General features: G+C 40.8%; 1 protein-coding gene and 1 pseudogene across 1 annotated transcript in view; one reads left to right on the forward strand and one right to left on the reverse strand.

Moving 5' to 3' along the window:
• Positions 1–24,086, forward strand: part of LOC146391788 (protein NLRC3-like) — a 453,804-nt gene that overhangs the window by 327,201 nt on the left and 102,517 nt on the right. The gene's annotated exons all lie outside the window — the stretch shown is intronic.
• On the reverse strand, positions 7,901–12,941 carry LOC146391798 (stonustoxin subunit alpha-like; annotated as a pseudogene).

Here is a 24,086-nt window from a genome sequence, read left to right on the forward strand (position 1 = left end):
CAACGCTAAGTTTTACGGTAGTGCTGCTTCTTATCCCTTTTTGCTGATCACACACACAACAACACACATGATTTTCAGGAAGTTAACAGAAAAAAAGCTCCAGTGTCATTTGTTTTCACTCAAGTTGAAGAAGAAGAAGAAGAAGAAGAAGAGGAAGAAGAAGTAGAAGAATCCTTTAATTGTCCCACAAGGGGAAATTTGGTTGTAACAGCAGCCAAAAAGACACGTATACAAACAAACAGGACACAGAACAGAAACATACACAATTTTTACATATTTACATTAAGGACAATGGTTACTATATACAAAGAGTACTGTACAGTTATTAAATTAAATAAAAATAACTACAGGTAAGAGGCAAACCAGGTTGTAGTGCGAATCAGTTAATTAACTTATTGCAGTTACAGCACTGATGTAAACATCTGTGTTTGTTGGGAGCAGTTCTGATTGTGAAGTCTGAGAGCTGCAGGGAGGAAGGACCTGCGGAAATGCTCCTTCATGTATCGAGGATGCAGCAGTCTGTCACTGAAGGAGCTCTGCAGTTCAGCAACATTTGCATGCATGCGGGGGAGACTCTGTCCATCAGAGATGTTATTTTGGCCAGAGTCCTTCTGTCTCCCACCACATGCACTGGGTCCAGGGTGCATCCCAGAACAGAGCTGGCCTTTCTGATGAGTTTAAGCTGTCTTTTCTTCTTAATTTTTCTGGTAATGCTTCTTCATTCATGATTCATTCAAATCTAAACTAACTTCAAAAAATGTAAAATATTTCTGAAAATCATCTTTTATAGTTGAAATTCAGTTGTCATTTGGCTCAGCTGCTCTTTCATGCATCCATAGTTTCACCTCAAACTGCTGCTTGAGACACGAGAAATTAAAGAACAACTGTTCAAACTGAGAAACTAATGTCATTTAAATGGTTTCAGGTAGGTGTATGAAGGTTCTGTATTAAATCATATATGATAGTTGACATGAAATTCTGAATTCATCTTCTTGGACACCCACACTGTTTAATTCGTCATTTCTAATCAATTTCAATCTCAAATATCATAACATTGCATCAAAATGCATAAAAATGATTCTTGATAGCTGACCTAAAAGTCTCTGTGCATTCTTCCTCAGGGTTACCTTCTCTATATATTTGCAGTTTAACCACCAAAAGCTGCAAGGTTTCAGAGAAATAAAAGGAAAGTTCTACTCAAATTTAATAGGATTAATTTAATAAACAATAGAAAAAAAACTTTGACAGTTGTCATCAAATTCTTAACAAACTCCTCTTCTGCCTGTAGCTCAGGAGTTAGAGCAGGTCACGAACTAACTGGAAGGTTGGTTGTTTGATACGAGATACTAACCCCAAGATAGAAAACTCTTCTGCACAGGGAAAGTCCTTGAATGAGTCATTTGTATAAAGCACTTTGAATGCTCAGAGTAGAAAAGCACCATATCAGAACCAGTCTCACCCACTTGTAATGGGTGGGTGGCTGTGGCTCAGATGGTAGAGCAGATCAGCTACTGATTGGAAGGTTGGTGGTTCGATCCTTGGCTTCCCCAGCCTGCATGCCAAATATCCTTGGGCAAGATACTAACCCCAAGTTGCTCTCTGATGATTAGTTTGCACTTGTGTTTAGAAGAGCTTGTGTGAATGAGGCCTGTTGTATAGAGCACTTTGAGAACTCCAGGAGAGTAGAAACGCACTAAATAAGAATCAGTCCATTTAATACATGTCAGCAAAGTTTTATCTCCAACCACTGCAATACTATTTGTTAGGATCGCTGTTCCCTCCGGGTACTCCGGCTTCCTCCCACCGTCCAAAGACATGCAGCTTGTGGGGATAGCTTAATTGGATAATCCAAATTGCCACTAGGTGTGAATGTGCGAGTGAATGTGAGTGTGAATGGTTGTCTGTCCCTGTGTGTTGGCCCTGCGACAGATTGGCGATCTGTCCAGGGTGTACCCCGCCTCTCGCCCTATGACAGCTGGGATAGGCTCTAGCACCCCCCGCGACCCTGAAAACTAGAAGCGGAAGTGAATGGATGGAAGATCGCTGTTTTTTTTCCAGGGTTTTGTGATGCCTTTTTGTTTTTGAGAGTCTTTTGTGTTTTAGTTTGGCTCTTTGTATATAAGGATGGTTAATAGTTTGCTTTAGGATTTACTATATCCCATGTAGCCTGTTTTCATATTGTAGTTTGTCTTCTTGGTTTTGTAACACTAAATATCTGCTTTTGTGATCCCTTTCTGTACTTCAGTTATGTTCCTTTGTCTGTCATTGTCTGATTTCCCCATGTTTCCCATTCACTTATATTTTCCTTTCTGTTTTCTACATGTCTGCGTATGTCTCTGTGTATCATTTCCTCTTTTTTTAACGTTTCATGTCTCCTGTACTTAATTTTGAGTTTGACTTCCCCCATTTGGTTAATGATTTGTTCCCATCAGTGTCTCAGTCTCGTCTGCATTTATCTATCTCATGTTCCCCTGTCCAGTCTTTTCCCCTCTATGTAATTTAAGCCTTGTTCTCCATGTTTTCCTGTTTTATTGTTTTAACTGTTGCTTCCTGTGACTATTGTAGTTTTCTCCTGCATCATGTCTCCCACCTGTTGCCTCTCGTCTCATTATCCAGTGTGTATTTATTGTCCCCATCTTCTGCTGTACTTTGTGCTTTCCTTGCTCTGTGTCCCCAAGGTTTTGGCGGCGGTGGTGTGGGATTGATTAAGGAAATGGTTGGGTTAATAGGAATGACTAAAATGAGAAAAATAAATCGATCTTCAATAAGAGAAAGGATTCTAAGAAGGAATATCTTTGATGGATCAGAATTATATAATGAAATATGAATATAATCTTTTGTTAATCATTGTTTATTAACTGAACTTTGTTGAATTTGAGTAGAACTGGTTTTTAATTTGGCAGAAACACGGCAGCAGTTTGAAATGAAACTATCCAGGCTGTAGAGTAGACGAGCAAAGTCAAGAATCCACTGAGATTTTCATGACAATAACTAAGAAGGATTTCTTAAATGAATTGTTGATACGCTGTTATGATAATCCACTGAGCTTATTGAATTTGGGGAGAAATGTCCTTTAATGTGGAATCACACAGTGGGCTGAGATGAAACTGCACACAGTGTGGGTGTCCCAGAAGAGAAATCAGTTAAAAATTTAGTGTCAGCTAGTAAGCATTAATTTAAAAAAAAATATTTTTACAGATATCAAATTTGTTCTGTTATATAAAACTGTAATTTATTCTAGTCAGGTGGCTCATCAACGATCATCAATCAGTGCATTAGAATATGCTATAGTCCTTTAAATACCAATTTAAATATATTTCAAAAATATATTACAGCTTTTTTCAGTCTGTTGAACAAAAATCCCCAAAGAAGAAGAAGCACTACCATAAAACTTTGTGTAAAAGTGCAAGAAAGTTTAAGAGGCTTACAAATGACGGCTCACATAACTGCGGTGTTACAAGTCAACCTCGGTCATATCTGTCATCATGAACAATGCTATGATTTGTGCTGGAGCGAAGCTGCACACAGCTGATATTATCAGAAAAAATACATACTGATTCGATTACCTTCACACGGAGATTCACACAAAGACGACCAGCTGCATCAGCGAAGTTTAGAGAACAGACAGTGAAACTTAAAAAAAGGAAACAGACAGATTTGTGGGAATGCTGGGGCTGGGGAACATTAGTAATTAGAAACACAAAATGTTTCTAAGCATTTGTAAATGTTTGTTGGAGGGTTTAGAGGAGCTGAATCATTTTGTGTGAAAGTTAAAGTCAAACACACTCTTAGTAGAGAGAGACTGTGTCTGCAGATCAAACAGGTCTCACTGTGATGTCCCTTTAGTTAGACTCTGTCTCTGCTACATTAATGACTGAAAGTTGTCACATTCTTATTTAGTTAATACTCCTCAAACCAGGTATACACTTTTAGTTTAATACATTATAGATTCTCTGATGAAGAAATACGGTATATATATGCAACCTGATGAAGCGGTATCTAAAATGTTTTTATGTTTGACATACCAAGACTGTTTCACACTGCAGGAGTTGCAGATGATAAAACAAAGACTGTAAAGCTAAGCAGTTTGCAGGCTGTTTATCACTGCCTGTCCATTAGTCAAATTAATATTACTTTTATCAAAAATAATTTCCCCGTCTGTATTTGGTCTTTCTCCGTAGTCGCCATAGTCACATCATTGTGTTTTGTTGATGTTTCCCCTCCTTGTGATTCATTCAGTGTTCCCATGTCTGTTTCGCCCTCGGTCCCTGTGTGTCGAGCCGTGTCTCTTAGTTTGTATCCTGTTTTATTTGGACAGTCTCGTGTCCTGTGTTCAGTGTGTTCAGTTTTGCTTTCTCCTGTCTCATCACATCTAATTTGTTCCTGCTGTGTCCTCATGTGTTTCCACTTCCCTTATCATCCCTCTGTGTATATATTGTGTGACTTTCCTTTTGTTCATTGTCAGGTTGTCTGTTTATTATGCGTTATGTGTCGGGGGCTGGATCTGTGACCCAGTATTTTGAGTTCACTGTGTGTGTTTTTGGAGGTCTTATATTATATTGAATATATGCTTAGTTCTTGTGTTGCCATTATTAGTTAGGATTTAGTTGGGTGTTATTCTAGCTTAGGTTTCCATCTATGTCCCCTTCTGTGAGTCTGTTCTTGTCTTCTGTGGTAATTGTCATGTCTACATCTCTCAGTTTTTTCTTGGTTTATTTTGAAAGAGTCTTGTTTCTTTGTTCATTGTGTTTAGTTTCACTTTAGCCATGGCATCATTATGTTCATTTCAGTCAGCTGTTCCCCCGTGTGTTTCCACTTCCCCTGATCACCTCCTGTCTGTATTTAAGTCCTCTGTCTTTCTTTATTCAGTGTCAGGTCGTCTTTTTTCAAAACTTAGTTCTGTCTCCTTCCCTGTCTGCACTTCCACTTCATCATCACACCGGTGTACCCCACCATGACAGTTATGTCCAAGTGTTCCATGTTCCCAGTGTTTAGTTTTCCCACTTTAGTCTTGGTTAGTTTTCCTTTAGTTTACTCCTGCCTTTTGTTTTGTTTTGCTCACCAGCCTTGAATAAACGGTTCAGTTTTGGTTAAAGTTAACCTTTGTTTCCACGCGTCTGCTTCTGGGTCCACACTTCAACCTCCACATAGTCCACAGCCCACACTGTGGCTGGGGTTTTAACTGGCATTTTATGCAAGATTTCATTCTTTTCCTGGAATTTACTTGCTACATTTTGCTGGCTGTGTGTTATGACTCTGGAAATTATTGTAAAAAATATTAATTTGTGATTGTTTCATGACCAGATCCTACAGACTCTTTACAGTCATTATGGGATGGTTTTACAGGTGGAGGACACCGACATTTTTCCTCCTCATACCAGTGTCACTACTGGTATGAGAAGAGACCAGGACCCTATACATGTATTTGATTTATTTATTTAGGACAGTGCATGTTAATGAACATAAATGTAAAAAAAATTACATGAATGTAAACATACCAGATTATAGCCAAGGGCTAATTTCCATCTGTTGTCCATAAACATAAAAAAAAAAAATCTGTATCTGACAAAACAATCAGAAACAGATTTTATAAGGGTGGCCTGAGGGCCTGATGTCCTCTAGCAGGCCCTGTACTCACTGACTGGAACCATGCATGATTGACATTTGCCATAGAATACCAGAATTATCAGGCCACCACTGGAAGACTGTGTTTTTCACCCTGAACACATATGACAGATATGAAAGGGTCCGGAGAAGTTGTAACATTGTTCTGCGTGGCCAGTTTGATAGTGGGCCAGTAATGACCCAAGAGGCATATCAATGGAGGGAGGCACAGACATCTATGGGCTGGCAGCATCACCCTGACTGCAATTAGGCATCAGGATGAAGTTTCTGGACATCCGGACTGATTGCCAAACTCTACGCTGGTGCAGTGGGTTGCTCCTCCTGCTGCAGGACAATGACACCAAACACACCTCCAGGCTGTGTGAGGGCCGTTTGACCAAGAAGGAGCGTGATGGAGTGCTGACCAGATGGCCTGGCCTCCACAGTCACCTGACCTAAACCCAGTGGAGATGGTTTGGGATGAGATGGAGCGCAGAGTGAAGGCAAAGGACCAACAAGTGCTCAGCATCTCTGGGAACTCCTTCAAGACTGTTGGAAACCATTTCAGGAGACGACCTCATGAAGCTCATGGAGAGAAGGCCAAGAGTGAGCAAAGCAGGAATCAAAGAAAACATATTTAATTTTAGTAAGCTCTTTAGGATCCACTAAGGTTTGCAGAGGTAGACTGCATGCTTAGGAGCTTGCTTTTACACACCTATGGCAATCGAGCTGAAAACACCTGAATTCAAAGAGTAAGAATGGTGAAAAAATGAAAATGAGTTTCTCTGGTCCAGATGGTGAGTGTTTTTCTTTTTGGGTTGTAATACTTGTTTACTGTGTTAAGACAGGAAGAGACAAGGGAGAAAATCACTGATGCATCTGTATCTATGCTTAAAAAGAAACGTTTACTGATGAAGTTGAACAACCTTTGAACAATTGTACTGTGAACATGTTCAGGTCTGTCGGATGCAAAGAATAAAACTCAGATCAAGAAATCTCTTAGAGGTGAGTAAATGTTTTCCTATAATTGTTTCTTTGGGTTTGATGATGATGTAATAAGACATTATTTCATGTAATGAGACATAAATCTATGTCTATAGATAGTAAATGTAGGAATGATCTAGATATTTAATAAAAGCCAGTCATGAATATCAGAATGTAGTTTATTTTATACCTGCAAAGGGACAAATCATCAACTTAGAGTCAAACAGTTTCACATTCAGACATTCCCTGAAATTTCATCATATTTTGTTTGAGATATCTATTTTCTCTGCTGATCAAACTGGAGAGTCTCACTGTAATGTGCCGGCGAGTCACACTCAATTTTATTTTTGGTTTGGAAACTGAACAGACTTTCAGTAAAAATAATGATTCAGCAATGTACAAAGTTGGGAACTAATAAATTTATAACTATTTTCTAAAGGATCATTTAATGCCACTACAGGCAAGCTAAAGTCTAGCTATCATTTCATAATTCCCACAGCAAAAGGAAGGTGACAGGTGACCACGATGTGGCAACAAGACTGAATTAAGACTGGAAACCTGCACCATCATCTCATCCATCCTCTCAGTTTGGAAAGTAGACCTACACCATTGTCTCAAAGGTATACTCTTCTGTTGGATAATTTGTTAGTTTGTTAAAAACCGACAGAGGAAGCTGTACAAACACATCACATGTCAGTTGTCAGCAGAAGTGTAGAGAGGACAAAATGTAAGCGCTGAGAACTTCAGAATCTGAGATTTGTCCAGGTTTGTAGACGGACAGATCAGATTTATTTTGTTTATATCATTTTCAGTCTTTCAAAATTAGAAAAGGCAGAATTTGTGTTGTTCAAACACACTGATTCCACAAAAAGACACAAATGTGAAATTGCCTAGCAAACAGTTACAGAGCAACAGGATGATAATTATATGTGATGACATCTGCTTTTTTAAAATATAGCTCCATGCTTGCATTTACATCTGTGACCATCGGAGGGCAGTAAGCACTCATTAGTCACTTCCTCTTTACTGACGTCAGCGTTTCTGTCAGTTTAATAATATCTGTGTTCAAATATGTTTCAAATAAGTTCAGTATTCCAACATTGAAATGAACTTCATCATCTCAGCTGAACTGAGCTTCAGAGAAACACTGCATACTGATGTCTGTGAAGCTTTGACAGAAAAACAGTTTGAAACATCAAGTGATTGAATCCATGAATCTAAAAATGTGTTTCTGAGTGAAAGAGACAGACGTGTACAGACTGAACTATCTGTTCAACAATCAGAGTGTTAGAGGACACTAACATGACACTCTTTAAACTAAACTCCACACAGACACACTGAGGAACCACATGAGACTAAATCCAGGATAAAGAGGTTCAGTGAATGTGGTGTTGAAGGTGTGGAGGTGGATCAGAGAGTCAGAGGAGACTCTGTAGAAGGACAGAGTGCCAGCAGGACAGTCCACATACACTGCTACTCTGTTAGAGACAGAGGAGGAGGAGGAGGAGGAGATGGGTGTTTCTCTGTTATTGTGCTACACAGAGAAATAATGATCAGAGCAGAAAAGACTCCAGGACTGATCATTTCCACCAAACACACACTCAAGGCTGGACTGGGACAAAAAATCAGCCCGGGCATTTTGACTAGAGACCGGCCCACCAGGATAAAGATTGAAAATGTGACGTCATTCAGGGGTAAAACCGCAAAGGATTCTGGGAACTTGTGGCAAGAGGTACTAGCGCACGCAGGCTTTCAATTGAACTCAGTTACACAGCGATAAAAAGAAACACAAAAAATGGCAAGAAGCTGTTGTATTATTAACTGCAATAGCCGGTCGCATGACAGCCACGGGAAGCCGACGGGTAAAGAGATCGTTTTTTTTTTTATCGGATTACGTCGTTGAAGAGAAATTTTTTAAGCCATGTTTCCGAAGTAAGAGCCGACGGATGGTCTGGATATACCAAATATAACGTCTCAGAACACTCCAGCTCACATGTTAGTCTGCTCCAAGCATTCCCACAAAGGTCAGAGTTTTGTAGTAGTTAATACGTCATTTTTCTTAACATAATTGGTGATATAGGTTACAAGCAAGTCTGGCGCTGAACAGAAATTGTGGCGCTATGCTCCTTTATTTATTGTGCATAAATAGTGAATTGTCCTGACACAATATTGCATTTCGCTTCTGTTATTACCATGGTACATTGACAAAAACATATACTTTTATTCACAGGATAAAACAGTTGTTTTGTATCACTAATTGCGATTACAACATACAATATTATTGTCACTGCTACATTTCTGTAATGCTACCAGAAATTATTTCCACTACTAATTAATTACCGTTGAGCTCAAAGGTTATATTAATAAACGGTTAACGAATGTGTATTTATGACGACGATTTGTGAGACTGGTAAACTTACCTTTGTTCGTACGATGGTCTTTCGTTCTACACGGTGCATTTTAAGGTCCTGTACCCATCCGTCGGTAAACTGTACCTGGGCTTGTTGCAATGACCTGAAGTTACTAAACTTCATGAGTGTATGCACTCACTCCAAGAACCGTATAATTATAAATCTGAGCGTGGTGAAAGTTGGGCAGCACGCTAACGTCTTTTGTCCACTCTGTGTGCTCGTAAGGGTCTAACCCTTTCACTCCTTTGATTTTTCCTCGTATCTTTTCTTTGTCTTTTCGTCGAGTCTGTCTTTGTACGGACCGGCATTGTTCTCCTTTTGTTTTGTACATTCCTTTTTTGTGCGGCAAAGAAAAAACAAGAAGGTATTGGAACCGGAGAATGAACGTTTTGCGGTGCTGCAAATGCTTGCATTTGATGCGGTACTTGGATTGTTTTGCCACGAGTTCCCGGCATGCAATGCGCGAAAATCACGTGATTGCTAAACAAGGGGGAGGGTGCATCCGGCCTCCTCGGCTGTAATTGGTCCAGCCCAGAGTCGATCATGACCAATTGGCCAATCCAACACCTTTCATTATATATACCCTTCCTAAAAAAAAAAAAAAAAAAATCCATCGGCCCATAAAAACAAAAAATCGCCAGCGGCCCACCGGGCAAATGCCCGGTGGGCCGCTGGCCAGTCCAGCTATGCACACACTCATCACTCCTTCCTTTCCTTTTGATTCCTCTGTAACTCACTGATATCCAAGCCCTCCTCGTCCACTCGACCTCCCAGTAACAGCGACCAGTCAGACCATCTCTACACAGCAGCTGTTCACAATCATCAAATCTGTCTGGATGATCAGGATATGACTGAACCTCCTCCACACGTGTCACCTTCCTGTTGTTGTCAGACAGTTGGAGCTTTGTGTTCACTGTGTTTGTGTCGATTGTGAGTTGACAGGAATCTGATGGAGAGAACAAACACAATCCAGCTGCAGTTATTGATCCATCATCTGTTCATTGATTGACCCTTTGATGATGACTCCTGATATGATGAAGATGGTTGAATGTGTGCTGCTTTGTTTTCATGAATCCCATTAAAAACACACTTACACTTCCTCAGACCTGGTCTCAACCATCGGACTCCAGCAGGCTCCACCCTGAAAGGAGGAGGGGGGTCAGACCAGCACAGTCAGCATGCACACATGGCTCTCATACACACATTGTTACACACTGATAAAGGAACAGTCCAACATTTTGACACATAAATGTTTAAACTTCAAAAGAGCAAAACTCATAATCACATCACATTTAATCTCCTTTATTAAGCACGATGTCCAAGGAGCATTGACATGTGCCACAGTCAAGGTTCAACACACTGTGACATTCATGCTGTCAGGGAGTGGGTGCATATTAAATGTAAAGACTGGGACTGGCTACAAAAACTGATTCAGTACAGGTAGAGTGCAGCAGCCAGTGCATCACATATTTTGAGCTAATGCAGCGGTCATCACACCACATACTGCTTTCTATGTAAAGGAGCCTTCATTCTCAGATTAGGGCTGTTTGTGACCATAAAGTCTGTCTCACAAGGGCAGCCACTGGCCCAGGCGAGGATGCCTCCACAGTGGGATGTCTGAGGGTGCAGACATGGGTGAAGTTAGGACCAGGTGCCAGTGGACCTGTGGACCTCTGGAGATAGGAGTTATTGTTTCACTCCACCAAAAGCAGAGAGAAAGATGTTTATTAATAATCCTTCTAATTAATAAATGCTCTGTAGAGCAAATTTGTTCAAGGTAAACAAACATAAATGATGGAAACAGCATCAACCAATCACAATGCTGCACTCTTGCAGGAAGAGGTTGTGATTTGATGCATGTGATGAATATATTTATTTCTTATTCTCCTAACAGGAAAATTATCTTTTATTTTTGTATATTTATACTAACATAAGTGCATTTAAAGGCTCGTCATCTTGATTTATTTATTCAGAAATGATATCAAACAATAATACAGAGAAACCCTGAATTAAATGACACAATTCTTGGTCATTGATGGTTACAGCTAACAGTGTCTCTGGGACCACTTTTGACAGCATTTGACTGAAGTGCTGGTTGGCTGCAGGGCCACCATGAAGGCTCTTTCTGGAGCTCTCAGTGCTGCAACACATATCCTGCAGTGCAGGCTGCAGGGTAACAGGACCAGTGGTTGTTAATGCTACATCCACTTTACAGTCAAAAACACCCACTAGTCTGGGCCTAACACCCAACCAGTGACCCGGTTTCCTCCACCAGCTCCATCCCTTTGTTTCTTAATCTCTTCTTTCTGTTGGAATGATTATTTCTTATTATAATTATAATTTGAAGGTTGATCGACCAAAGTTAATTCACTTTGACTGCATCCTATTTTTCTGTTGTTTTCTACTAACTATCATCACAAAGTCCAGAAGATCAGTTTGATATTTTAGAACAAACAAGTTTCAGTAGTAAACGCTCAGAAGCAGCAAACTAGCAGTGCAAAATCCCCCATTTTAGTAGGCGGCCAGTTAAGTTGAGTGACCTAGTAATCCATTTACTTTTACTAACATGTTTTTCTAAGCTGGGGAAACAACTTCCCCCTAATCCTAGTTTATGCTGGGCCAGGCTAAACATGTCCTGGACATGGTCTCTGCACACAGAGAAAACTTAAAATAAATAAAGAGAGTGAAAATGTCAGTTCCTTTCCAGAGATCAGTTTGAACAGGACAGACATCTACTGTTTAAGTTAGACCAGAATGGGAAAAATGTTCCTATATGTGTGATTGTTCAAATAACACTGGTTTCCAGCATTAAGTAATCAGACAGAGCCAGTTTCCTCATCTATCAGACACTGTTTGTGGCTGTAACGGCCATCTACATACCTCACAGTGTCCAGTCTTAGCTGCTCAAGCATCTTCACTCCTGCCTCTCCTGGATTATTGTAGCTCAGGTCCAGCTCTTTCAGATGGGAAGAACTGGAGCTAAAAGCTGAGACCAGAGACTTGCAACCTTCCTCTGTGATCAGGCAGCCTGACAGCCTGCAGACATGACAGATACTCTTAGAGAAGAGAAAAATAGCTAAATGCAAACAGGAAATTGCAGCCAAAAATGAAACAGGAGTTAAAAATGGCCATTAGTCAATCTAAACCTTAGATTGTAAACCTCTAAACCTCATCTACTGAACATTTCAAGAACGCTGACCTGAGTGTTTCCAGTTCACAATATGGACTTTTCAGTCCAGAAGACAAAACTTTCACTCCAGAGTCCTTCAGGTCATTGTTACTCAGGTCAAGCTGTCTCAAACTGGAGGGCTGGGAGCTGAGTAGTGAAGACAGAGTTTCACAGAGATTACAGACACTCAATCTGAAGAGACAATAATGAGAAATAATGAGAAAAATAATAATGTTAAACTTTCTGGTCTGAAACTTTGAAAAATACATGATCTAGATAAAATATCATCTCTATAGAGGTTAAATCATGTGGAGGGTTAATTAATCATCTATAATCAATCAATGAGTCATCATTAAATAATTAATTAAATGTCATTAATGAAGTAAGTTCAAAATACTTAATAAATTAAATATATACATAATTGATTTAATGTCAAGTAATTTCATTTCCAACATTTCCAATAAATTAATTAAAAATGTATTGATTTTTAAATATATTTAATTAATCAATTATTGACACATTTAATTAATTATTTAAGAATCTATTTATTTAATTCATTTTGGCCCTTCTAGCCCTGCAGCTGTGCATGTGCTTACATATCCACTGGTATGTATCCTACAGGTATTCTCACAGCAGTGCTGCTGAACATTAAATGACCAGCAGATGTCAGTTCTTCATAATAAGCAGTTAAACGAGGCTTTGTGTGATCTGCCTTTGGGTGAAGCAACAAAGCCGGAAAAATTGGACACATTCACAGAGCTTTACCACACCATCACTAGACAACAATGGAATTATTTTAACTAAAAACAAATAATCAGAAAGTCTTCTGCCTGGTCTCGTACCTCTGTGTTTCTGTAACATGAATAATGAACTGAAATTCTCCTCACGACGCCACCGATCAGCTCGAAGGGCCCTCGAGTTTACCTGCATGCATCCTGTTCACCTGTCAGCTGTTTACCACCTGCTGCTTATTCAGGAAACACGCCCACATTACCTGGTGACAGTCACAGTTTAATGCGGGCCGCTGTTTGTCAATATAAAATAATTTAGTTCCAATATTGTGCACATTGGTATTGCAAATGCACCATATTTTACAGACCATAAGGCTCACTGGATTATAAGGCGCATTAAGCCAAACAAAAATGTCGCATAAGTCAAACTTTACTCAGCTCATTCTTCTTGCTTCCTCCACTTCCGTACCATTGATTCATTCATGTTTAATTCTCTCACAGCTGCTTTATTCCCATGTTGGGAAGGGCGATGGACACTAAGATAACTACAGAATACTTTATAAGTGAACCTGATGCTTTAATAAGGATTTGGGCTATTTGCATTTAAATTAAATAGACTTATTGACAGACATCAATTAAATAAGTAAACTTGTACCTCAGTAATATAGTTCTGCCACTTATCTGCTCTAATGACTGGAAATCTGATATCCAGTCACCAGCACAGCTCACTCACTTACAGTCACTTACTTCACTGTTTTTGCTCCTGAGCAAATCAGTTTGTTTTAGATTAAAGTTGTTTCATAACTGCATCATTTTACTGAAGTTTAATGTCTCAGCGGAGCACATGTGGAACTGAACCATTCGCTTGTCTTAATTATCTGATGTTTATATGTGTTACACTTTTTTAATCTTTAATTTTAAATTGAAAGTAACATTTAAAAACATTTGGTACAATGTGGAAAGAGGAAGAGTATTTCCACCAGGAGCAGAAACGTCTGACTCAGCATGACGATGCTGTTGGTGGATACTGAAGAGCTCAGCCTGTCAAGACAGGATTAGGTTATTGTTTTTAAAAATGTTTATTCAATTATATTCTGAGGCCAGTTATCTGGTATAATTTTTGGAAGTCTATTAAAATAAAAATAAAATCAGATTTGTGGTCTTTTGGTTGTTTTGTTTTGTTCAATAAGCAGATGTTGATGTTTCAGCAATGCAGTAACTTAAGTTTAAAAGGCTTGTTAGAAACTATGAAACACATCATACAGATTGTGGACATTAGAAGACATTATGTCTAACAAGCCTTGTACAGTTAACTGAAACAGCAACATTATCTCTTTTATTAAAACATGCGTATACACAGGTCACACTGCTTATTGAAAACCCCCCAACAAAGATCAGATCTTAATCAGACTTTATTTTAGAATACAGTTTAATAATATTTTTTAAAGCAGTTTAATAATTTCTGGAGCAGGCTGATCAGCAGTCTTCACTGTCTACAAACAGCATGAACATGCTGTGGTGAAAATGCTCTCTTTCCTCCTTAAACATCTTTTTAATGTTAGTTTTAATTTAATGCTTGTTTCAGAAGCATAGTCTTAACTCAAAGTGGGAGGGGAGGGGCTGTCAGATGCGCTGAGAGACCGTTTCGTCTGCGGCAACAACAATGAAAGCACACGGAAACGACTCCTCACAGAGGATAACCTCACTTTGCACCGTGCATTAGCGATAGCTATATCGATGGAGACAGCGGCAAAAGATGCAGGACAGCTCCAGGAAAAATGCACGGAGCCGTGTTCCGTAAATAAAATACATCCACATTGCAATAATAAATTACAGATGTGCTTCGGATGCGGCAAAAAGTCACTTCAGGCTGCTAATTGTTGGTTTAAAGAGAAAGAATGCCTGCAATGCAGCAAAAAGGAGCATATACAGAAATGTGCAAATCAAAGCAGTATGATACAAAAAGAAAAACGAGAGAAAAGAGACAGAAAGCTGCATGAAGTAACTGAGAAAGACTCAAATGATTCTCAGGAGGATTTGGCATGCCTGGAGCTGTACACAATGCAAGAGAAAGATAATAATGCAATATGGCTCACACCAAAAATACAAGAGGTTGAGTTACAGATGGAACTGGACACTGGGACTGCCCTCTCACTGATCTCATATGAAGATTACAGAGACAAATTCCCCAATCTGAGACTGAAACACACCTCAGTGAAACTGAAAACATACACAGGTGAAAGAATAACTCCTCTGGGAAAACTAAAAGTGAAAGTGGAATATGAGAAAAAGAAATGCAACCTGGAACTTTATGTTCTGAAAAATGGAGGTGTGCCATTATTTGGGCGTGACTGGTTGAAACACATCCACCTCAACTGGAAATAAATAAATAATGAGACTGGAACGAGGCCTGAGTGCACATTCTGTGGATGAAAGACTGAAACAGATACTTAATAACCATGCCCAGGTGTTCAAAGATGGAATCAGCACCCTGAAAAATATTGAAGCACAGATCATACTGGAGGACAATGCAAAACCAAGATTTCACAAGGCACGTCCTGTACCTTATGCTTTACGCCCCAAAGTCGAAGCAGAGCTCCAGCACTGTGAAGAGCAAGGAATACTCACCAAGGTGGAATGGTCAGATTGGGCTACACCAATAGTGTCAGTAAGCAAGAAAGGAAGTGACAGAGTGCAGATCTGTGGTGATTTTAAGGTTTCAGTGAACCCAGTTCTCCGTGTAGATCAGTACCCACTTCCACGGATAGAAGACATATTCACAGCAGTCGCAGGTGGCAAACACTTTTCAAAAACTGACCTTGCCCAGGCTTATCTCCAGTTGGAAGTAGAAGAGACATCCAGGAAATATCTGGAGATAAACACTCACAAAGGCCTATATCAGTACAACAGACTGGTATTTGGTATCACCAGTGCCCCAGCAGTATGGCAACGTGCCATGGATCAGGTCCTACAAGGCATTCCAGGAACACAGTGTTTTCTGGATGACATAATTGTCACTGGTGTTGATGAGGAGACTCATCTGGCTAACCTAACAGCAGTCCTGGCCAGGCTAGAAAAATATGGATTGAGAGCAAACAAAAACAAATGTGAGTTCTTCAAGGATGCCATTGAGTATTGTGGACACAAGATCGACAGACATGGGCTCCACAAAACCGAGGACAAAGTTGAAGCAGTCCTGAAGGGACCAGACCCTAAAAATGTGAGTCAGCTACGCTCATTCTTGGGCTTAATTAATTATTACCACAAGTTTCTACCAAACCTTTCAACAGTCCTGCACCCGCTGAACTCTCTGCTGCAACAAAATGTCAAATGGAAATGGACAAAAAACTATGAAGAGGCATTTAATGGCGTTAAGCAGCTCATTAAATCAGAGGAGGTTCTGACACACTTTGACCCCAAAAGTGAAAAGAGAAACGAGCGGAGACACAATCTTGTCCAAAGTATACAATCTTACTGTGAATGGTTGGCCGTCCTGTAGTGATACTTAGTTCTCTGCGTACTCCACCCGCAAAGACCAACTATCCGTTTGCCAAGGATGTGTCATGTGGGGAACTCGTGTTATCCTGCCACCCAAACTACGTACAAAGGTACTGGACTCACTGCACGATGGACATTTGGGTGTTGTTAAGATGAAAAGTCTTGCTAGAAGCTATGTTTGCTGGCCAGGCACTGATTGTGAAATAGAGAATATGGCTAAATCCTGCATTGGCTGCCAGCAGACGCTGCACCAGCCTCAAACAGCACCTGTACACGCGTGGGAGTGGCCATCCACTCCATGGCAACGCATTCATATAGACTATGCTGGCCCATTTATGGACCAAATGTTCCTGGTTGTGGTTGATGCCCACTCAAAGTGGTCAGAAATCTTCCCCGTAAAGCAAGCAACAGCTGCCAGCACGATCAATAGTCTTTGGTCACCGTTTGCACGCACAGGTCCGCCACAACAGCTCGTAAGTGACAATAGTCGTCAGTTTACTGGAGAGGAGTTCCAGTGTTTCCTTAGGAGTAACGGTATACAACATATCACTTCAGCTCACCATCATCCTGCAACAAAGTTGAACGGTTCATCCAGTCCTTCAAGCGGTCAATGAAAGCCAGTCGCACAAAGGGGAAGCCGCTACAACAGAAAATTGGCAATTTCTTACCGGCTTACAGGAACACCACTCATGCCAACAACTGGACACACACCTGCAATGCTCTTCATGGGACGGAGAGAGATCACGTCTAGATTTGCTGAAACCAGACATTCGCAAGGATGTCCAAGATAAACAGTCTTCCATGGTGGAAGCAACAAGAAACAAAACCAGATTCTTCAATGTTGGACAAAAAGTTCTCGCTACAGAGACCCAAGTCGGAAATGGCAGTCTGGCACGATTCGTTCACGGACCGGACCGCTGATATACACCATAAATGTTGAAGCCAAATTAGTCTGGCGTAGACCTGAGAGGACATCTACACCTCAAGATTCAGAAGAGTTTTGCCCTCGCTTCAGGGTTTACGTGAAAACACCAATGTTCAAACACCTGAACTTCCCACACAGAGCACTATGGACTCTGACCAAACAGGCAGACGTTACCCTGAGAGAAATCGCAGAGCACCTCAGAGACTGAACTTATAGGTTTCCAGTTCAGTTTGTAAGGAAAGCAGTTAAAATGTTTAAGAGGAAACAACCTACCTCTATGTTGTAAATCACTGAGTAGGTGTCATATTTCAGTTTAAGTACAATTATTGGGTTACAGCATTTACCTGAAAATATCTCGATTGTTTAATACTTAATGTGTTCATCAAAGCTGGATGGGAGGAGCTGTTATGTATTTAGTAAAATCAGTTTATATTTTTGTGGTACTACTTTCTGTGTAAAGTAGAGAACACCAAGTGTGGTGTTTGTGCGCATTGATATGCCTGTGCCTTTCCACAACATGGTTAATAAAGTAAGTTACTAACAACCAACCAGGTGTTGTTACTTTACCAGTTAAGTTATAAGAGAGAACACAACAAACTGGTTGAGATCCTGGATTAAAGAGGGAATGGGAAGGGAAGAGGAGTACAGAGGACTGATTGGTCGGTTCGTGAGGTGGTGTGAGGAGAATCACCTGAAACTGACTGTGGCCAAAACAAAGGTGCTGGTGGTGGACTTTGGCAGAAACAGATCCCTCCTCTGTCTGCACTGGTGGGAATGATGTTGAAATAGTCACATCCTTTAAGTATCTGGGAGTTCATCTGGATCACAAGCTGGAGTGGTCTGCCAACATGGACGCTGCCTACAAAAAGGGTCTGAGCCAGCTTTACTTTCTACGAAGGCTCAGATGGTAAATGGTAAATGGACTGGTTCTTATATAGTGCTTTTCTACTCTCATTGAGCACTCAAAGCACTTTATACAACTTGTGCATTCACCCAATCATACCCATTCACACAAGCACTTCATCTAAGGTTTTTAGTGCTTCTATCTAACATTCACTTGCATTCACACTCCGATGGATGCATCGGAGGGCAACAACTAATTTGAGTTAGTTTTAAAAACAAGCAGCGTGCCTTAAAATCATCAGACACAGAAGAAAGCCAGTCCCAATGAAAATCATCCATCTGAAAGACATCATTAAAATGCAGTTCAGATAAAAGTTGAACCAGAGACGGTGATGTGCTGGGGGAAGCAGATGGAGGCTGATAGCAGCCAACAACAGTCTGATTTCCAAACAGATCAATAGTTAAGGCCAAGATTTCAAATCGCTGAGGTGCAGATCGAGAGAACAAGACTTGAGCAGCAAGACAGACCTTCACATAAACTTCCAGACCTCCGCCTTTTCTGGGACAGTCTGAGTGCTAAATGTTAAATCCATCAGTTGCTACGTTTTTATCCAGTAAAGATTTGGAAAGTCTCAGAAACAACAATGATACCAGCACCGGTTGAACAGGCCCAGATTCCAATCATATCCATGTTAGGAAGCACACGACGTGATGCACGTGTAACCCAGACAGTTTTTAACATCTGCTGGTGTTTCACATTCAGCCAGAGGCCCAGGGTTAGGTTGGATACCAGACAATAATAAAAGCATCGTTATTAGACTCTAGAGCTCGTATTATAGCTGACACCACATGTAGAGTTTAAGTTCACACAGAGACGATGACATTTTTCTAAAACCAGCAAACAATAAACAAGAAATGTAACAAGAGTTTCAGAGGAAGCTGTTTTACAGAGAAATGATTCCCTGAAGACAAAATTATTATTATCATCCTTTATTTCTCCAGGTGAAAATTTAATTGAGATTAAAAATGTTGTTTTCAAGAGAGACCTGGCATCATAGCAGAAAGAGTCAAAAATACATAATAATTCAAACAAATACAAAATAGGAAAAACATCCTACATAAACTTCATAAAGTTTCATTAACAGACTTTGAACAATGGACTTCAAACTTCCCCCCAAAACAACAGAAACACATTTGAAGATAATGAATGACATTTATCCCTCTAAAGAACGACTTAGACTACGATTTAATATGAATGAGAACATGTTCATAAATGGATGCAACCAAAGATTTCATCAATCCCTGATTTAGAGACAACAGAACATTTGGTTTGATTTCACAAGATAAGAATGAGGACTGAGTTGGAAGATTGTTTTATGTTTAGTCAAATCTTTCATACATAAAGTCGGATTACAAAATCATCCCCTAAGTTTGTTGTTTTATTCAAGGAACTGAAATTATAGAAAAAATCTGTGAAATGACTTAAAGAAAACATCAGCTGTGGATTCCAGCTACGTTTGTAGTTCTGCAAACTTTGACCCCCACAGAGTCGAGCTTTTCAGTTCAATCAGCTGCATTTCGATGTCCTCTGGACAGGACCTCTGGACAGGTCCTCTGCAGGACCTGTACACCTCCAGGACACTGGGGCGTGCAGCTCGGATCTCAGCTGACCCTTCTCACCCTGGACACAGTCTGTTTGACCTGCTCCCCTCAGGCAGGAGGCTCCGGTCCATTCGCACCAGAACCTCTCACCATAAGAACAGTTTCTTCCCCTCTGCTGTTGGACACATGAACAATAACCGTATGACTGTTCCCACCACTAACACATGACCCTACGCTGTGTTCACTGCATCATTCCATGTTTGGCACTGATCACCACCTGCACTCATGTATATATCTATCTACGTAGCACTTTTAATTCTTATTCTTATTTTTTATTTTCATGTCTATTTAAGCGTAATTTATGACAGTATGTTTGCACTGAAGCACCGCAGCAATTTCCTAATGTTGTAAACCTGCTCAACATTTGGCAATAAAACCCTTTCTGATTCTGATTCTGTGTCCAGCCAGTTAATGCGACACAAACCCAGCTGCTCATTAAAGCTTTCTGGTTTGATCAGAAAAGAAAACATTGGTCCAAACACCTGAAAGTCCCAAAAACCCATTGTGAATTCTGTCTCGAGTATCCGGATGTATCCGAGTATTTACGTGGTGCTGATGCTCCTGAAGGTTTTGAAGTGTCTGAATGTGGAACTTTCAGCATTGCTTGAAAAAACTGACAGCGAGCAACATCCCTCTCACCGGTAGGCTAAGTGATTTTTAGCCAGTTACAAGTTGAATCTGGTAGTTGGGGTTGTTAGCTAAGATACCGTCATTAAGAAGCGGCACAACTAATGTGTCTATGCGAGCTGATTTGCGATGTGCACCGCTGGCCCGGCCATTTATTTTTTAATGCACCTTCCCAGATTACTTCACTGCGTGTTGTGCCCAGGGCTGGACTGGGGAAAAAAATTGGCCCGGGCATTTTGACTAGAGACCGGCCCACCAGGTATTAAAGCCATAAAGCCTTTGAATAAAAACAAACACTGTTGTGGCAGTAATGTACAGTCTTGTTGCTATATGTGTGATTTCTATACATTTTACATCAGATGAAAACTTTGGTTGTAAGATTCAGATAATTATTTATTAAAAGTGAGACATTTTAAATGAGAATAAGAAAGAAAAGTATTTCTTTGTGCCCCCCTTTCTGTTAATGCCCTACCTGGCCCCCTGGCAAAACTTCCCTAGATCCACCCCTGCACAGTTACCAGTTGTCAGCTACATAGAAAAGGATTCTGGTGTTATTTGTCTCTCAGAAAGAGTTCATAACTTCCCTTCAACTCAATCACGTCACCTAAAAGGTAAACCTGTTTCTCCATCACCTGTTCAGCTCTGATGATTCAGTAAGGACATCTCCTGGTTTCATCTTCATGTTTCCCTCTCACCACATATCCAAACCGACATCATGACCAGCAGCTTCACAGCTGTGGCTCCAGCAAACATCAGCTGATACTAGAAATTTATATTAAATAAATTCAAACAAAAGCTGATCAAGCTTAAACGTGCTGCTGTTGTTTAGGGCGACATCTGCTGGTTTCCTCTTTCTGGCACAAATTAGGCGATAAACAAACAAGAGAGAAAACCGGATCAGCTGATCATTGATCAGTTTCATGATTGAAGTAGCAACAGGAGAGGGAGGGGAGAGAACAACAGTGTAAAGACACAGAATAAATCCAGCTTTGTGTCTTTTCCATTCTAGCTGAAGTCCGGGACAAACTGTGTTCCTTCTCAGCTCAACACGAAACGCGTAATATTTTCTCTGAATACGAGACGGTTCTGTTTTTTGCAGGACGGTTGGAAAATCTACTAAAATAAAGTTCACTATCAGTAACATCATAGCACCACCCAGCTGTATAGAAACTCCGTCATGCTAGCTAGTACGCAGTACGAGTTATTGTAACTGACTGTAAAAAGTCAGCACAAGGAAAATAAACTCCACCTAAACTTGGTTTATATCTGACCCAGATAGACTGCAGGTCATAACTTCTTACCTGAAGTTCAGTTCACCTGATACTCGGACCGGCGGCTGCCTCGGGTCTCTCCTCCTCCTGCCTCCCCTTTCCATCATCCACCTGCTGCCTCTGTGGAAGCTCCGCCATAGCCACCACCAAACAACTGACTTATTTTTACACATCGACCAGCATCCGGCCAATCCACCACCTTCCATCATTTATACCGTTACAAAAAATAAAAAAAACATCATCGGCCCATTAACAACGAAAAATCACCATCAGTATGCCCGATGGCCAGTCCAGCTATGGTCGTGCCATCAGTTAACCCTTCACGTGCCAGCTGTGACACGCGTGCCCAGGGTTGCCGACCCCTGCTCTAAAGCATCTGATTTGGATTCCTGAGATCAAATATATTTTCCTTTGGCTTTGTTTTCTTCCATTTGTGGCTTTGATGTAGTGTTACATCCTGTTTGTTTGCTTCCATCTGTGTACATGTCCAGATTCACTGTTATGTTTCTATTCTTACGTTGCTGTGTGATCACTGTTCCCTCTGCTAACTGATGTGACCTTTTGTATCTTACACTGATACTTGTCATATTTGTATCTGCGCCTAAAAGATAAAAAGTTTTCCATGCTAAAACACAGCTCCACCTCCTGCAGTTCTCCCTCTGAACCACTAGATGTCTCTGTTATCTAAATGAAGACGTGCAGCACAGCAACCACAGCAGCGCTCAGATCACACGTGTCCTGTTATTATGTATAAAAGCATGAAACAGGTGAGACAGGTGGGATCAATATTAATGTTGTGGAAATATATGAAAAAGCAACAGAAGAGTGAAAACATTTCCTTTTTCTAGAAAGATCTTTCAGCTCATAGCTGCTCACAGACTGTATTTACAAGTGACAAACTGCAACTCTACAGTACATCTACAGTATATATCAAATCTATTCTGTATTCAAATCTATTGAGTGATGTTTGAAAGTCTTTCCAGGTGAGTTTGATCCAGGAGGGTCTGAAGCCAGAGTCAGACAGAGACTGTGCAGAGACTGTAGAAGGACAGAGCAGCAGCAGAGCAGTCCAGATACACTGATGATCCTCTGTCAGATCCAGAGGGACACACAGGGATGATGCTGGACTCTACATTGTGTCTGACAGTGGAGCTGTTCTCAGAGCAGTTCACTCTGCAGCACTGACAGTCATCTGCACTTCTTCTCATTCCTCTGTCAGTCACTGCTGGATGAAGCTCTCCTCTCCACCTCCCAGTAACATGGCCCAGTCAGAGCGTCTCTACACACAAGCTGCTGCTGCTTCAACCTCTCTGGATCATCAGGACACAGCTCCTCCTCTCTCAGCACACACACCGTCCTGTTTACCATCATCAGCTCCACCTGCAGAGAGAAGAAGGAAGAGCAGAGGAGATAAACGAGTGTTTCCAGAGACTCTTCATCAGCTGTCAGTCAGTGATGCAGCACATCCAGTATAAAGAGCAGCAGGGACTTCAGTGCTGGGACTGTACTAGGACTCATTGTTGCTTCACTTTTTCTAATCTTTGGATTTTTATTGAAGGTGATGAAGATGTTTTTCCCTCCTAGTTTGAGTTTGGACTTTCATTCATTAGAAGAACCTTGGTGTGTCCACTCTGAGCTCTGTAGGAACCCCAACAACAAGCCCAACAATCCAGATGGACGGTTCCAGCTGTTAACTGGAGGAATTCCATCCAAACATCTGCTCTCACTAAATTCTTCCTCACCTACAGACTGTGTTCTTCACTGCTTTAAACTTGGAAATGAATGCAGTCATTGGTCTGCGTGCTGCTTTGTTCAGAGAGCTGATTGGCTGTTGACAGCGTTTGATCAGAGCGTGTCAGCCGTTACCATGGTGACCATAAAGGTCAGAAACAGGAAGAACAGCTGATCTTTGACAAACCACAGCCCCTCAATCTGTATAAAGAATGAAAGATGTAAGTTTATTAGACAAAGTGTGAGCTTGAAATCATTCAGTGTTTCATCATCTGTTCAGAGCTGAAGAAGGTTCAGAATGTAGAAGTTTAGAAAATGGAAACTCCAAACAGCTGAAGCCAACAGGAAGCAGCTTCAAACAGCAAACTGTGCAGAGTTTCAGACTATATGTCCTGATGCAGCCAGTTGGATTTTGGAGATTTGAATCTCTGTTCTGTGACTAAGTCCTTGAATCATTTCTTCCAGTTGGTCCAACAAGACAGACTAAGTGTTGGACATGTGTTGTGGCTCCATTAGGGGAGCTTCTAAATGTGATGTGATGGCCCCTCTGGGTCTGTCAGGTCACAGGACTGAAGAGAGCTCAAACTGGGCACACAGTTGTTCCAGTCTGGACCAAAGACTCTATACTGG

Source organism: Perissodus microlepis, chromosome 3, assembly GCF_051167445.1.
Source record: "Perissodus microlepis isolate ML-2025 ecotype Zambia chromosome 3, ASM5116744v1, whole genome shotgun sequence".
Classification (NCBI taxonomy): domain Eukaryota; kingdom Metazoa; phylum Chordata; class Actinopteri; order Cichliformes; family Cichlidae; genus Perissodus; species Perissodus microlepis.